The following is a 7,130-nucleotide window of genomic DNA, read 5'->3' on the forward strand; positions in this document are numbered from 1 at the left end:
CGCCATAGGTGTTTGTCTGACCGCTGTATTCATTGTGGTGAAGATTTAATTTCAGACACCAAGCATGAGTGTTACATACAACCACTCAAATTAAAAGAACCCAGCGAATCGTACATCTTTTTCGACTTTGAGACACGATTTGAAAACGGTAAGCATGAAGCTAATTTTGTCTGTGCTATTACATTTGACGGTGACGAATTCACAGCGGAGGGTTCTGACTGTATAGAGAGACTTGTCAAAAAGTTTAGACAGCCAAAATATCAGGACTACACATTGTTAGCACACAACGCCGCTGGTTTTGACAACTTCCTGTTATTGGAATATTTTTCAAAAGTGGGGATTGCGTTAAAAATCACGATGATGGGGTGTAGACTGATTGCGATGTACGACGAAACGTATAAACAGCGTTACATAGATTCATACTCATTCATCCCTATGCGTCTGGCTAAAACAACATCGGCCCTAAATCTGACTTGTGATGAGAAAGGGTATTTTCCACACAAATTTAATTTAAAGTGTAATGAGGACTATGTAGGGCCGTACCCTGAAAAAAGTTATTATGGATATGACACAATGAATGACAAAGACAAACATGAGTTTGACGAATGGTACAACACTGTCTCCGGTGATGTGTTTGACTTCAAAAAGGAATTGCATGTTTATGGTCGGAATGATGTCGTTTTACTGCGTGAAGCTTGTATCAAGTATCGTGACGAGTTTATTCAATGTACAAAGCTTGACCCATTCAATTATACGACATTAGCATCCTGTTGCATGGCGGTATACAAGACACATTTTCTCCCGAAAGACACGATAGCCCTGACACACAACAACGCGTACATTACACAACACAAGACATTCTCGAATGTTTCGATCGAGTGGCTTGAATACGTTAAGCACACACGCAATGTTGATGTGCAACACGCCCTAACTCATGGTGAAATGAAGTTTGGTGCATATTATGTGGATGGTTATTATGAAAAAGACGGTGTACGAAAAGTCTTAGAATTTAATGGTTGTATGCACCATGGTCACGAATGTCGTTACAGACCGAACCAGCCACATCCTATGTCAAAAGTTTTGTATGGTGAATTGCGAAAACAGTTTGACACCAAGGTTGAGGTGCTTGTTAGGGCGTATGGTCTAGATGTAGAAGTTATGTGGGAATGTCAGTGGGTAAAGGCCAAGAGGAGTAATTCGGATGTCATTGCCTTTATGTCTAATTACACAGTTCCTGAGCGACTCAAACCAAGAGATGCTCTCTTTGGCGGTCGAACAAATGCTTACAAATTGTACTACAAAGCAAAAAATGGCGAGAAAATCAGATATGTAGACTTTACCAGTTTGTACCCCGCCTGTCAGGCCAAGAAAACATACCCCGTTGGGCACCCTGAGATAATATTTAAAGACTTCCGCCCTCTTGACGAATATTATGGTCTAGTCAAAGCAACTGTACGAACCCCAAGAAAACTCTTACACCCTGTTTTGCCGTACCGTTGTAATGGCAAATTAATGTTTCCGTTGTGTCGATCTTGTGCCGAGTTGGAAAACCAGACACACACATGTGTGCATAGCGATGTTGATCGATCCATCACAGGTACTTGGGTCAGTATTGAATTGTTGAAGGCTATTGAGAAAGGATATGTGGTGACAAAAATCCATGAGGTATGGCATTTTCCAGAACGTTCAGAGACATTATTCTGTGAGTATGTAAAGACATTCTTACAGTACAAACAGGAGGCTAGTGGTTATCCGGCGTATGCTGTCACAGAGGAAGATAAGGCCGAATACATCAGGGACTATTTTGAAAAAGAAAATATTCAGCTGAATCCGGACAAAATATGTCTTAACCAGGCTCGTCGTTCTATTAATAAATTGTTATTGAATAGTTTGTGGGGTCGGTTTTCAATGAGGGAAAACTTGCCGGTCTCTGAACTGTTGGTAGATCCTGAACGATTTTCACAGCATATCTTTGGTGATGGTTATGATGTTAAACACTTTTCATTTGTGTCTGACACTACAGCCTTGATACAGTGGTGCTACTCAGCTGGAGACAGTTGTCCAACACGGGACATTAATGTATTTCTTGGTGCGTTCACAACTGCACACGCTCGTTTAGAATTGTACAGTTTAATGGATAGATTAGGTGACAGATTGTTGTATAGTGACACAGACAGTGTTATTTTTGTTTCTCGTGAAGGTGATTGGGATCCCCCTCTGGGTCCATACTTGGGTGATTTGACAGACGAGCTTGGTGGTGGCGATCACATTACCGAGTTTTGTTCAGGCGGACCTAAGACCTATGGTTACCTTACAGCCGGCGGTAAAACTTGTATGAAGGCAAAAGGAATCACACTTAATACTGAAAACTCAAAAATCATCAGACTCGACACACTCATTGATCTTGTTGATCATTATGTGACAAATCGCTCTAGTTGTCGACATATACTCGCTCGTGCAGACGGCATAGTGAGGAATAAAAAGAACCTCACGCTGAAAAACAAGTCAGTAGTGAAACGTTTTAAAGTCGTGTACAACAAACGTGTTCTGTTGTCTGATTTTTCAACGCTTCCCTATGGATACTAAAGACGTTCATGGCTATCGTGGGGTTATAGATGTAGATGGTTTTGATTTTAGATTACAACATCCGTTTTCATGTGTAATAAGTGGCCCATCAAATTCCGGAAAAACATTTTTTGTAAAACAATTGATTGAGCGTACTGATGAGTTGATTTCAAAGAAAATAGAGAACATCGTGTATATTTATGACTGTTGGCAACCCCTTTATGATGAAATGTTAAAAATAAGAAATATTAATTTTGTTCAAGGAATACCGACATCACTAAATGATGACACACTTCTACCGCTTAACAGAAATAATTTGTTAATAATTGATGATGTTATGAAAGATGCTAGCAATAATGCAGAGGTGGAAAAGGTTTTTACACAGTATGTACACCATAGAAATTTAAGCGCCGTTTACCTAATGCAAAATTTGTTTTTTCAAGGAAAATCTAGCAGGACAATTAGTTTGAACACAAACTATCTCATATTATTTAAAAATCCTAGAGACAACAATCAGATTTGTGTATTAGGTAGACAGATGTACCCCGGCAATACCAAATTTTTCATGGAGTGTTTTCAAAATGCTGTAAGTAAACCATTCGGTCACCTTTTGATTGATTATAAAGCGAAGACTCCTGAAAACTTTCGTCTCAGAACAGATCTGCTTTCAAACACACCTGTTGTTTACATTCAGAAAAAACGCCGCTAGACCAACATGTCAGACAGACTATATAAAAACCTACCGTTTCTTAAACTTTTATTTAAAGCTAAAACGGCGCAGAGACGTGTTATTTTACAAACAGCATCTAACGAGCTCATCTTAACTCTGTGTGAAGTAGCTCTTAACGTGCTTAACGGTACCATACCCCTTACAAACAAACAATATCGTACGTTAAAAAAGAAAAAGACTGAAATTAAATTTTTTGCTGATAAAAAAGTTTGTGTTTCACGGAAAAAGAAAGTAATTAACCAGAAAGGTGGTTTTATTCTACCGTTGTTAAGCGTTGCTTTACCATTTATAACCAGTTTAATAACATCCAAACTGTAGTGATGGAGTTTGCTGAAAAAATGTATCTGGTACCGCAACACCAGCTGGATAAGTTAAAGAGTGACAACAACCGAGGGGGTATCAGTAATTTTGTAGAAAATGGCTTGGATGTTTCGATTAGAAATATTTTAGCTAGGAGTGATCTCGACCCCCATGAGAAGGCCAAGTTTTATACGTCGGTCTTGCAGAGATATTTAGCCGTTGCTAAACACCGTGATATGGAGACCAATACTTTAACACTGACGCTACCGCCCGTGGATGATGTTAATAAGGATACAAATGTTATTGACCAGACCGGTAATGAAAATTCTGTAATCAGTGATGTTCTTAGAAATGTACCAGCACGAAGTAAGCGGAATGTTCAATATGTTTTAGATAAAATGTCTAAGTCAAAAGATGTGTCTTCCTGGAATGATACGGGAGAGTTTGTCTTAAATGGACGTACGATCCATGGGTCACATATTCTGGACCTGGTAAAAAGCATCACAGCCCCACACAGGGTTAGTGATGATCGTAGACCACAGGGCTGGGGTGAGTTTCTAGAGGCTTTTGCTGTTTTAAACATGCCTCTTTCTACAATACCAAACAAACATGTCAGACAAAAAATTAATTTGTTAAAAAATAAAACGCCTGCTGATTATGCAACGCCGTTGAGCGACGTATCACCTGTTAAGACTGTCGAAACCCCCAGATTATTTGTCTCACCCGCTCTAGATGGCTGTAATTGGTTAAACTTTTAATTTTCTTTTTAAATGTTGTATATTATTGTGGTGTATATTGTTTACATGTTTATGTAAATATTCTTTTTCACAATGTTTGAAAAACAATAATTTGTTGTTTACTGTTGTTACATTGTGTATATTTGTAAATAAATGAGTCAAAGTAAAAAATATTTGCATTGTTTGTTTTTTATTTAACAACTTTTACATTACACACAGAGAATAATATGTTATACAATAAAAATCTCTCCTTTTTGAACATGTTGTATACAATTAAACAATCTGTTTTTACAAATACATGGATACATGTGTTTCACAAAAGTTGACACCATTTTGTCATTTTTTACTAAATCAAACACATATTTGGACATCACTTCTTCATAACGGTACCCTTTAACCATGTGGTATAGAAAAAACACACAGTGTTGCCCGCATGTGCTTGATGTGATGGCTTGTACTTGTCTGTTAGAATAATATTGTGTTATGCACGAGGTTTTAAGAAAATCACTAATCAGTTTAGAAAACACACAGATGTGTGTGTATTAATAATCGTCATTGTTGGTAATTTCCTTATAACATTTGTAGGTAATTGGTCGCATGCTAACACACCGAGAAAATGTGTATTGACGGTCACTTTATCCATGACAGCTGTCAGTTCTAAAGTATTCATCAGTAAAAATCCACCAAAACTTGTCTTCGGTTAGACACTTCGATGATACTATCAAAAACGGCGTACACAATCAAATTTACAGTATGTGGTAGTGGTTGTCTGAAACGGGCCTCCAATCTAATATTGCCCGATTTGACCAAGGACACATGTTGACCGCATTCTTCATCAGGTGTGAGATTAAACGCATACAGTGTGTAGCCCTGTAAGAATTCCTGTCTATTAATAGACAGAGCTTGGTTTTTCAAATGTCTTCCTGACGCGAGGGCTAACTGGAAGAACTCTCGCACTGCCGAGCCGGATTGGAAATCAGGTTGATGTGGTTTAGATGGAAATTGTTGTCCGTCTAAATAGACGGCTAGAAACTCCAAATCATAATGTTTAAATGCAAATGGGTTCCTATTATAAGCACCCGTAAAAGCCTGGTTTTCCACCATACACAAAATGATCGACTTTGGTAACGTTCCTAAAAATAAATTTTCATGATTAGAGACGCGTGTCCCAACAGGTATTGAAAATTTTTTTACACACACTCTATCAATAGGGTATTTAGCGGTTGTCGACAACAAGGCCTGTGCATGACCCAGCCTTACACCCGGTGACACAGACACTTTTTTAACAAATAATGATGCTGAGAGAATATTGACTTTGTATGCTAACGCATCATTCCGCATTAGGCAAAATTCATCCTTACAGCGTGTCATTCGAATTTTTATATCAACACCATTAAGCATCAATTTCTCCTGAAAAAATATGTCGCTATGAATAGGGGTCAACAGTTCCACTACATTACTGCCATCTGTAAATGCTGCCCTCGTTGTCAAGCCTAGGTTGTTCCCTGCAGGGTTTGTTTCGTCCATATGCCCCGCCGTGTCCTGATAAAATAGCCCCGCAGAAAAAACAGTTTCTAGAGTATCTTTCCCATAGTTGGCGAGACATTCTATTATGCTACGGTATGGGTATGTACTTGAACTCTGCGATATCAGCCTGTCGCCTAGTGACACATCGACCTGTGAAAATATTGTAGCACCTGGATAGTTTATCAACCCCACAGCTGCACCATCATCGATGTCGGTTCCATCAGGTCTTGTGATTTTAAGACGCAGGTACAAGAGTGTGTTATTTAGATCAGTATAATCTTCACCATGTCCAGCTATGAAAAACTCCAATGGAGCTGTGTCGGATATTGCTGACAACGGCGGGATTTCGACATAGGTACTTTTCTCTATAGCTGTTTGTGTTAAAGGTACTGTAAACAAGTCCAGTTCTGATTTAATACACTCTTCAGACATACGATGAAGTAGAGCCATGATTAGAATATGGTATTCAAAGTCTTTCTGCTGAATGGGACCCGCTTCTGTTTACCCTTTCTCTTCCTTTTTGACACTATGTGTTTTTTTGTCGTACGCTTGGTTTTCTTAGCAGGACAGCCACGCCTCTTACCAGGTGGTCGTTTTACAGATTTCCGAGCCATCACCAACATGCCCGAACCATCTTGATTGTGATTGTGCTCCATCACACGCGACAGACCATTGCTGACTACATCACTCACAATGTTTTTAGCGGCTGTTTTTAGATGTGGTTTTGCTATACTAAATCCTCTCTTGAACAACGGTATAGCCATTCTGAATAAATTTCTAAAAATCCCTCCAAAACCGGCTCCATACATTGCCGGACTACCTGTATAGCCAGGCATGAGGCCTCCGGCCTGATTTTGATAGTAAGAAATGTAACGTTCTGGGTCCATAGCTTGTCTGTTGAAAGTATCCATTTTCAAAACCTAATTGTTTGTTTTACAGGTCTAAAATGTAGCTTTACAACCACTTTCCCGTAGCAAAAATGTACGTGTTGGTTCTGGTCAGTTTTCACTTCTATGGCGATATCGTTTATCTGTGTCTTTGCTATCGATACGTAGTGTGGATTGTTGTATCTAATAGTGACAGTATCGTGGTTGTCCCCTGTTATATGTACACACCTTAACAAGGGTACAAAACTGTCACCAACCATCTGGTAATCAATGATGTCTGTGTAAACAAACAACGCATAGAAACCACCATAGATGTCGGCCGGGTGTGGCGCGTACTGTTTCTGTTCGACATCTGAATCTTTCGTTTTAACACCACACTCTAGT

This window comes from Trichomycterus rosablanca, chromosome 4 (assembly GCF_030014385.1).
Source record: "Trichomycterus rosablanca isolate fTriRos1 chromosome 4, fTriRos1.hap1, whole genome shotgun sequence".
Taxonomy (NCBI): domain Eukaryota; kingdom Metazoa; phylum Chordata; class Actinopteri; order Siluriformes; family Trichomycteridae; genus Trichomycterus; species Trichomycterus rosablanca.